The 10,126-nt window shown below is 41.1% G+C and overlaps 1 long non-coding RNA gene across 1 annotated transcript in view; it reads right to left on the bottom strand.

The window, feature by feature from the left end:
• Positions 1-205: 205 nt before the first annotated feature.
• The window catches only part of LOC106456349 (uncharacterized), a 145,376-nt gene continuing 135,455 nt past the window's right edge, over positions 206-10,126 (bottom strand). Inside the window, exon 4 of the long non-coding RNA XR_001290496.1 lies at positions 206-498. This is a non-coding gene — a long non-coding RNA (uncharacterized LOC106456349). The remainder of the gene's footprint in view (positions 499-10,126) is intronic.

Raw genomic sequence — 10,126 nt, 5'->3', positions numbered from 1 at the left:
GGTGCAGGAGAGGTAAAAAAAAAAAAGACATCTTTATGTGGCTCAAAGAGTCAACATGATCTGCAACACAACATTTGCCAATAAACATAGAACAGAATGTGCCGGCTTGTAAGTACAAAAATATAAAGGGAGGTGGTATGGTTGGTGTGGTAGCAGTTCAAAAAAAAATATAATATATTTATATATTTTATGCATGTAGGTCAAAATCAGGTCAGTCAGCCAATCTTAAACGTGTCACAGAAACATCTCCTGGCAGCACAGCAGGCCCCCCGCTGTTATATACACTAGCAGATGTTATGTTGAGATCTGTGGCGAATTAACAACAATGCATTTGCTACTGAAAGCCATCAGCTGTCAGCTGTCACCACTCTAAAGCTCTAAACACACGTCAGACTGATCAGTAAAGCATTGATCACAGAGAATGACAAACGTTTGCTGTCTTCATTAGTAACGCATGTGAGATGTTTCAGTGCAAAACCATCCGCTGCCTCGGGGATCCTGCAACACAATCAAAGGAACGCCGGTCACTGAGAGGGGGCGCTCCTGTGGAGCCTTGAGAGTGGACCGCTCGCTCACACCGCATAATGAAAAGAATTCCAAAACGGACTGCAGGGCCTAGTGACATACCCTCCGTGTGAGCTGATAACATCACATGATTAATATTATATTTAGCTACTTCTGATCTGAAGGAAAGATAACAGATTGCATTTGAAGCCTTTTTGCTAATTAGATTACATTTATTTCACAAATGCTTTGACCAGCAATGGATATCCTTAAAATAATACTTCTCTTAGTGGTATCCGTCTGGTATTTTAACCCTAATTTTGTCTGTATTTAAAAAAAACAAACAGAAAATTCAAATTCAAAACATAACTCACACTTGCTTTACTTTCTTCATATAAATTAAGATTAAAAATCAGCACTAGCAAATGGTAACACTATAACACTATTCCGAATAAAGGTTTTTTGGTTGCTGTTGCCACAGACAGTGCAAAAGATGGGGCTTGTGCTAAGGTTGGCAGCTACCTGTCTGTGATTTATTCTTGTATTTTATGCATTTTCTGGTATAATATCAGCCCAAGCAACTCACTTCTGCTGTGTATACATCTAAGGGTCTACGGAACACCTTTTCAATGATTGCAACAGTTATAAGAAAACTTTTCCGCCACCATTTGTGTGCTTCACTTCCTCACCTGAATATTTTTTAGTAGTCACGGAACGTACCTGAGGAAATCCTAAAAAGAAATCAAGGAAAAGCGTCTGGCATCCAGGTACAGATTAGACGAGCCTCCAGGTTGGAAATCCACCAACCTGGAGGCTTCACCGTTTTGACTGCCGGTTACTCTCCAGGTTGTGGTTGGAAATACACCCTCACAGCCACTGTAGCCTTGGTTCTTCTCGTGTAATCCTCTGGATTCTGTCGATTGCAGCCTTACCACTATGGCCCTGGGTCTTGCATTGCCAAACCAGTGGTTGGTCACGCGGCACAGTTGGAAATCTTGTGAACGGACAAGGTCTGCTGTCAGTCCCACTGTGGCCACCTGATGCGAAACCTACACTGTCGGATTGCTCTTCTGAACATTCGCTCCATCACCAACCAGTCTTTGTTCCTTAGCTGAGTTACTTAGTTACTTAGTTGAGCTTTTCACAGGAAAAAACAGATTTTTTTTTGTTTCTCAAGGAAACATGGCAGAGGGTTGGCGAGTTTATTCACCTACATAACTGTGCTCTGCTAGCTGCTCCTATCCGACTTTTTATCTTATATTATTAAGTTGGAGAAAGTTCTCATTCTTGGGGATTTTAACATTCATATTGATGATTTCTGATCAAACATAGCAGCTGAACTCTTATCTATATCTGATTATTTTAACTTTGTTCAAAAGTACATGTTTTTGGACCAACTCATTTGAAAAACCATACCTTGTTTTTCTGTGGCCATCAACATTATTGAGCATCACACGAGAGGAACCAAGGTTGTGGAGGATGTGCATTTGAGTGACCATAAGTGTGTCTTTTCTGACCTCAACTTTAGCTCTAATCAAACAATCCTGAAATCAAAAACTCATCGATGCATAATAACTGAGACTACTGCTGAAAGGTCCGCTGTCATGTTTGACATTTCTCTGCGTTCTAATAAAAGTCATGTAAACACTCTTGTCCAGTGCTGTAACAGAGAATGCTTATCCATTTTGGATCAAGTGGCACCTATCAAGTTCTATCACACAGAAGGTATGAGTCTACTTTAAACTTAAGGAGAATGTGTTGCAAAGCTGAAGGACTATGGAAGAAAACTTGAAGCACCCAGGCTCTAACTTCAAGATCTAATGCTCTACCTAAATGAACCAGTAAAAATACCAGATCAGAATATTTTTCTAGATTCATATCAAAGAACAAGAGAAATCCCAAGGTCTTTTTGACAAAATCAGTGCTGGTAACCACCAGTTGTCTCTAGCTACAGTACCTATAAATGTGCACTCCAAAGGGCTTTTTGTCAATAAGATTAGAGAAATCAATGTCAAAAACTCCCCAAAGCTAGCTTATTCTGCTAATGAGGCATCTAATTCTTACTCCTGGTCTACCTTTACACCTGTGAAATTTGATGATATGGTGGCCCTGGCAAATAACATAAAATGAAGCCGTCTTCATGCCCACCAAGGTTTTTATCAAAGTCTTTGACTGTCGCCCCATAGGTTGTAAACCTTTTAATGTTTTTCTTCAGACTGGGATGTTCCCCAGCTTTTTTAAACAAGCCACTGTGGAACCAAAGCTCAAAACACCCCAACTTGGACCTGACATTATATCAAAATTATAGAGCAATTTCCAAACACCCTTTTATGTCAAGACGTAAGTGAGCAGGCAGTTGCTGCCCACCTTACCGCCTGCTTGGAAAAACACAACAACTTTGACTGTTTCCAATCTGGTTTTTGCAAAATGCATTCCACTGAAACACTTGAGAATACACAGTCTTGGTCTTAAAATACCTCTCCTTAGCTTTTGACACAGTTAATCATACTACAATGTTAAACAGGCTGAGGGATCTTGCTGGGATGTGCGGTTTTAGTGTGTCCTTAAACCAGATTATGTCTGAATCTGCAGAGCAACTATGTGGAGTCCCTCAAGGCTCCATGTTGGGATTTATTTTGTTTTTAATAAATATTCCTTCTTTAGGCCACATAATACAGCAGTTTAGTGATGTGTTTTATCATCTTTTTGCCAACGATATTCAGCTACACTGCTCTTTTAAGCTTGGTTTAAAAAGAGTTTGCTGAACAAACATTAACCAATGGTTGAATAACAACTACCTACAATTAAACCCAGATAAAACTGAAACTTTGATTATTGCACTGGACAGTGCAGTGTCCCACATTAAACAGCAACTGAGTGATCTGGATCTCTCGCAGAAGCGTAGCATCAGAAATTTAGGTGTTATTTTTGACGACGCTTTTTCCCTGCAGCATAACTTGCCAAGCTACAAATAAACTTTTACTTACTCACTTAGGGTGGATGGATCCGCATGTTTTCGATTTTGCCCTTCCAGACACAACCCTCCCATTTGTCCATGCTTGGGACTGACACTAAGGCTTGTAACCCATGCGTCTTTAACTGTCCATTATTGCACTGTTTTGTATTGACTGTGTGTTCTTAATTCATACTGAATTACTGTCCTATATATAACTCTGGTCTAACGCAGTGCCAGTAGAGGCAATACAAAACAAGTCATCCCTGTAGAACGGAGACACTGGAGACAGGTTAAGACCACTTATATAGCAATCTGAATTTAGACTCAAACACACACACACACACACGTTTCTGAGGTATGTCTGTGGTCTGGAGGTCACCACAGCAATGATCAGCTCACAAACCATCCCTCCACAATCAATGCTTTAAACCCAACGGCCCCATTCAATTAGCGGCATCCCGCAGCTACATTCACTTGCTGCCTAATTGACCTCTGAGTCGCAGTGGAGAGCAAGTCCTGGCATTGAAAACAGCTGCACAGAGAGAGACTCTGCCAATGTTGACACAATAATTACACAGCAAGTCACCTAACATGGGCTTTAGGGTCAAAAGTGGGTAAAAAGGAACATGCAATTGCAAACGTAGGAAGCAGAGGGGATGGGGTAATAAGGAATAGGATAGCAGGGAGGGAGAAGATAGAAAAGAGAGCGTAAAAGGGAAAGAAGACAGCTGACCGGAGGCCTGTTCAACCATGAGATTAGGCTAAGTGATGAAAAGCAGGGAGGAAATAGGCGCAGAGACCGTTGGAGAGCCTCGGGTGAGAAAAAAAAAGAAGCAAAGAAGACGGATGAAAAATGCTTTAGAGATGCTTGTAAGAGCAGGCTGGGTGGTAGAAGAAATCAAGATAATACGCGTCTAGGATCACCAACACTGGGATGGGAATGGCCACTGGGACAGATCTAATAATGGGGTTTGCTAAACACTTTCAGCTTCAGTCACAGAGAATATGGCCTAAACCACTCAAGGCTTAAAACATCAAATTAACATGGACGTCTGGACATGTCATCTGTATAAAGGATGATATCATTCCTGCTATTGAAAAACATAAAACTAGCTAATCTTATCAGGTAGCCATATCACAAAGCTACACATTAAAAAGCCTTGAAGAGAAACTCCAGCAGTGATGAGGATTTTGAATAGTTCAGATTTGGTGAAATTGCTCCACACTAATCTGAGCGTCACGTTTTAATTTGTAAAAATAGTTACTGGATGACAATGGACAAGAGTTACCACCACCTTAGACGGGACCAACCCTGCCTTATTGATTTTAGGGGGGGGGGGAAGCTATAATCTTTTATTTTGTTGTTAACTTCTGCTTATTGGGAAAAAACGGGAAAAACCCAACCCCCAAATGTTAATATTTAAAAATATAACTGATCAAGTAAAATCTCTGGTATACATCGCATTTTTTACAGTTTCACTGCCACTTGTTCAGTTGCTTGATTGTCTTGTTTGTTGTCTTCCATGTAACTGGAAACCATGACAACCAGGTAGTGATAAAAGCAATCACTAGAAGGTAGAAGGCAACACTGTATATCACTTTGCAACCTATTCCGCACTAGCAACCAGCAGCATCCGCTGGCAACCATTCACGGAATAGACACTTTTGCTTAGCAACTGGTGGTTACCAGAGAGGTCACTGACTGGTCTTTCGGCCTAGTGTGAATGGGGCTCTGGCAATCAATTTCATAGAGAACCCAAGCAACCACTCGCAACCAGTCATGGAATACACATTTTCCTGTAGAGACATAGTTGCCAGTTGGTTGCCGACAGGTCTGTATACCACTGTGACTGGTGCCTAACCTTGATTTGATTTAAATGGTACAGAAACAAAGTCTTGGCACCTACTGTGTGTGCCCAGACAACACAGCTCAGCTGTTCTGTCTCTGCTTTGCAATTAGCGTTATAGTTATATTTATAGCCCGCGATAACTGGCAAACAAACAAACAAACTGACTGACTGGTGAACATGTGGGTTCTGTTAGCAGCTACAGCAGATGTTTCCATCAGTAGTTAATGGAAAGAAAAACACAACTAAACTGGATAATTATGTTTACTGTGAATTTAGTAATGCGAAAGTTAACTGAAATCTTTGTAGCTTTGAAGTAGTAGTTATGATAGTAATAACAAAACTGTTTCATGTAGTGGTTTTAGGTGTTAGAAAACTAAATATGAAAGACAGCCTACTGGAGCATTGCAGTTTCACAAATGTATAATGTAATGTAAATGTCAGACATTTGCAGTATGGAAAAAATTTCAACATTAGCAATGAGTGGCCACCAAATCCTTAGCCACGGTTCATTCCTCACCAAGCGGTATCCTGAGTAAATCTCTAATGAAAAAAGAGAACGGTAAACTGCTTTGAGCGAGCATGTGTTCTGAAGATCATGTTTTCCTTTATCACAAAGACAATCGTTCCTGTTACCGCTGAAGTTGAAGCGCTTTTCAATCTTTCTAAAAAAATGGACATAAAAATACAAGCCAGACAACATCAAACACCTTCCCACGCTTACTGCATAAATAAGTAAGTGTTAATAGACTGGATTCACACACAGATGAAAAAAAATCCTAACAGAGTCTCAAATAAAGTGAATAAGAAAGCATATACGGCCCACTATAAGCTTAAGCACTTACCTTTAGCACAGCAGTGACCTTCATTTTTTTATTGAGACTCCTTCGCAGAAATGGTGTATCACAAAAAAAAAAAAAGCATCAGAAAAAAAGGTATTGAAGCTATCAGTGGTGGACAACAGCACTGTGTAAGGCACTCAGACTGTCTGGGATGGAGGAGTAGTCAATAATGAGCCTCCTCAGTTATGATTCTCGACAAACGGAATCAATCAGCCAGCCTGAAGGCTTGCTAGATGCTATTGAAGTGCCGTTCACACTGGAATGGGATCAATGGCTAAGCTAGAGTTGACCATCGATCTGAACCATCCTCTGGTCTCCTTCCCTGTCCCCTCCTCATACTTCAGCAGGGCCTAACAAGGTGAGAAAGCCAAGACAAGCCTGGCTGAAGTGAAACGGCAGCAAGCAACGCTCACCCAGTCTTAAAAACACACAAGCTCTCTTAAGGTTCCTCATGGGCTAAATGGTGCTTTACACAGCCATTACTTTTCAAAGGTCACTTGGGCCTCCACAAGGATTTTTCCTGCTATTTAGAGTAATAATGCTACTTTAATAGTGTACGTGCTACTACTCTGGCACTCTAACACCAAGCGGACATCATCTGCATCAAATGTAGTTCACTGGACACAAAGAACCTGCGTGTGCCTTCCTCATATTTTTATCCTATTTGCTATAAGCTTTTTTAAGCCTGACATGTTGCACTGTCCTTTTTAGGAGTGGTTTTATAATAAAATAGGGAGTGCCTACTGCTTATCACAATATGAACAACTCCTAATAATGTCCTGAAATTACTGGAGGAGTACTTTGCAGATTTACAGAAAATGTTCTTACGATGTGCTCAGAGCTGCAGGGAAATCCTCATTGGAATGCTGCAAAATTTCTGTGTACTACAGCTTCTTGGCTCCGCCCACAGCAAAATCAATCATCTGTCAATATCCACATGGGTCCCCAAGAGCATTTCCAGACTGCATATGACTAATAACTATAGATAACTAAGATGATGACACATGCATAAACATATCTATCAATGCAAATATATTAACAAAAGCACCCACTTAGGAATACATCCTGGCTCTGTGGTAACAAAAAAAAAAAGCTGTGAATGCAGGTGCATTTGAGTGTGTTCATACTGGCTGTAAGGTGCTTCTTAGATATTTACATTTTACAGATGCCTGCAGGTTACATGAACAGCAGTCTTACATAAAATATTCCCACATTTCGTGCCTGGATTGATGTTGAAGTGCTGTCAGAGTATTCCACAATCTCCATCAATGCTCACGTAGTCTGAGACACATGACTGACATGATGTGCATACACATCAGGCAACTCGGTTTTTGCCTTTAATCTTCCAGTAATTCATATTTCTAATGCACTTGGAAGTTACATTATAACAAAATCCTGCAGTTATCATGTTAACAAGAATCCTATATGCATATATGAGGTGTGATTAAACATTTCTGATAGTGGAGCAGTAGAAATCTAAAGCCATGCCTGATTTAAAGTTGGCCCATGATCAAGATTGTTCATTGTAACATTGTTACGTTTCCGTTTACTTGGTCTCTTCCAGGGTGTCAAAAGGGCGTCAAGGTGCCACTAAGTTGGCCACTAAGGTGGACTAAGTTGCAGGAAGCCAAATGTTGTAAGTGGTCCATGTGGTGAGTAAAACCTGTTATTGCGTAGCCAAAATACCTCTTGCATGGACTACAGTCCAGATAGCTTCTCTTTCAAAGGTAGAGTAGAACTCGATATTGTCTCACATTGTAGAATGAAGTTGCGGTACACAACCCAGCGAACAGCAAGAACTAATGACGAGCATGTCTCTCACCTGACGCACTGCATTTGGGCTTAGAAACTGTGGACTGAACTGAAAACTACTCGGTAATGATAATCCTTCACATGCATGAAGCTGATCAATCCAAACAGTGAGAACCGGACCTACATTGGCCAAATTTGAATCAGTAATTAGTCTAATGTGAATTTAACTATAATTCAACTATTATAGCTAAGAGGTAAAGAGAGGTAGCGGTACGAAGCAAAGCCTAGACACTAATTCAGGCAGGGAACTCAAGATACAGTGTGTCATACACACCAACATGCCTCACATTCCTCACATCATATACCCTAACACACCCTCCAAATTTAGTTGTGGCGATAAGCTGAATAACTTGCTCTCACTTCCTTTAAACTACTGTTTCAACCCCTCCACCATCCCAGCATACTCTTTAGTCATCACGCTCTAATTTCTGTATGGAACACTATTTTGAGAAGTGAGCTCAGAGCCTAGCAACCCTTACGTATACTCTACTGCTGTAATAATAATAATCATTTCTTACACGAGCTGTCTGACTGTTGCTTTGTTATTTTGTCAGTGTAGTTTGCTCTCTTGTGTAACTAGCATAGAGACAGAAGTCTTCAATGACTATGACTTTATTAACACTAGCTAAAACAGGGGTGGGCAATCTCAGTTCATGAGGGCCGGTGTCCCTGCAGGTTTTAGATGTGTCCTCGAACCAACACAGCTGATTTAAATGGCTAAATTAGCTCCTCAACATGTCCTGAAGTTCTCCAGAGGCTAACTAATCATGTGATTCAGGTGTGTTGACCCAAGGAGAGATCTAAAGCCTGCAGGGACACCGGCCCTTGTGGACTGAGATTGCCCACCCCTGAGCTAACATCAGCCACTATAAGCTACTGGCCACACTGAGCCCGTACCAACAAAATGCCTTAGTATTTTGAATGCACTAAACTGAGCTTTGAGGTCCCTTTGAAAGAATGACATTATTTTTAAAGGCTACACTGTCTCACTTTAAAAGGAACTTTTTTCAATGAAAAAACATTGTAGACGATGCTAACTGTCCTTCTGTTGACTTTACTCCTCTTCACAGTAGCTTTAGCAGCCTGTACAGGAGATGCACGAGCATAATTAAAAACATTATTAACAAATGCATTAAATCTAGGGAAGCAAGCTCTGGGGCATTATAAGACACACTTTAATGAATCAAATTGGCTGCCACAAAAGCACAGGTACTAAGCAAACTTTGGATGCTCTTTAATGCCATTTTTATTAGATCTGATTTAAATGTAAATTACCTATGTCTAAAACAACACTTGGTTTCTTGTTTCTCACTGTTGTGCTAAACTGCAGCTGGCAGCAGATGTGAGGAACCTAGAGAGGAGAGGAGAGGAGAGCAGAGGAGGTGCAGGGAGTGAGATGCAGGCATCAGGCTGCAGTGTGTCTAGACAGTATTCATGATCCATCTGTCTGCCACCGCCACGACAACAGCCAGCGGCTGCAACAAGATGGCAAACTCCATTAACACAGAAACGTTTTCTATGTCCCTCTCCCTTCCTCCTTTCCTCCTCTTAATCCCCCTCTCTTTCCATCCATGGCTGTGTCTCTGTCTGGTCTTCCATCTCACTTCAAGCCCCTCTTTGTCTCTTGTCTCCCCCTGAGACTGCCTGCACTCTTTTTCTTATTTTTTTGTAATCGTCCTATTCCGTTTTTCTCCTTTCTCTCACCTTCTTTTCCCTGCAACCATCTCTCTGCCCTTCTTGTGTCTCTGTGGCATCAACAGAAAATGTGCACCAGCTCAGAAAATTACACTCATTGAGCAGCTTTCCCGTAATGCAAGCTGCAGACTCTTACATTAACATCCGCTCTAGATAGCTAAATATTTTAAGCACCCAGCTCAGGAGGATTCTATCCATTGGAAATTATCCCCCCACCCCCACCCATTTAAATCACCCTAAAATTTTAATAAATATAAAAAATGTTCATTTGCTGTGCCTTGTAGAGCTGCAGAAATTTAGATAGACAGCAGCAGAAAAAAAAAGTGAGATAGATTCAAAAAACAACAAGGTTGGAGGGGTTGGAGAGGTGAAACACATTTGAGGGAGGAAGGTAGAGGGCGGGGGAGTGAATGAGGGTGGGTGAGATGAGAGAAAGAGATGGAGAGGAAGGTAAGAAACCTGCCAGACGC

This window comes from Pundamilia nyererei, unplaced genomic scaffold (genome assembly GCF_000239375.1).
Source record: "Pundamilia nyererei isolate P.nyererei 1_Seehausen unplaced genomic scaffold, PunNye1.0 scaffold00125, whole genome shotgun sequence".
Lineage (NCBI taxonomy): Eukaryota > Metazoa > Chordata > Actinopteri > Cichliformes > Cichlidae > Pundamilia > Pundamilia nyererei.
The sequence above is the reverse complement of the archived record's forward strand: the minus strand, read 5'-3'. Positions and strand labels throughout refer to the sequence as shown.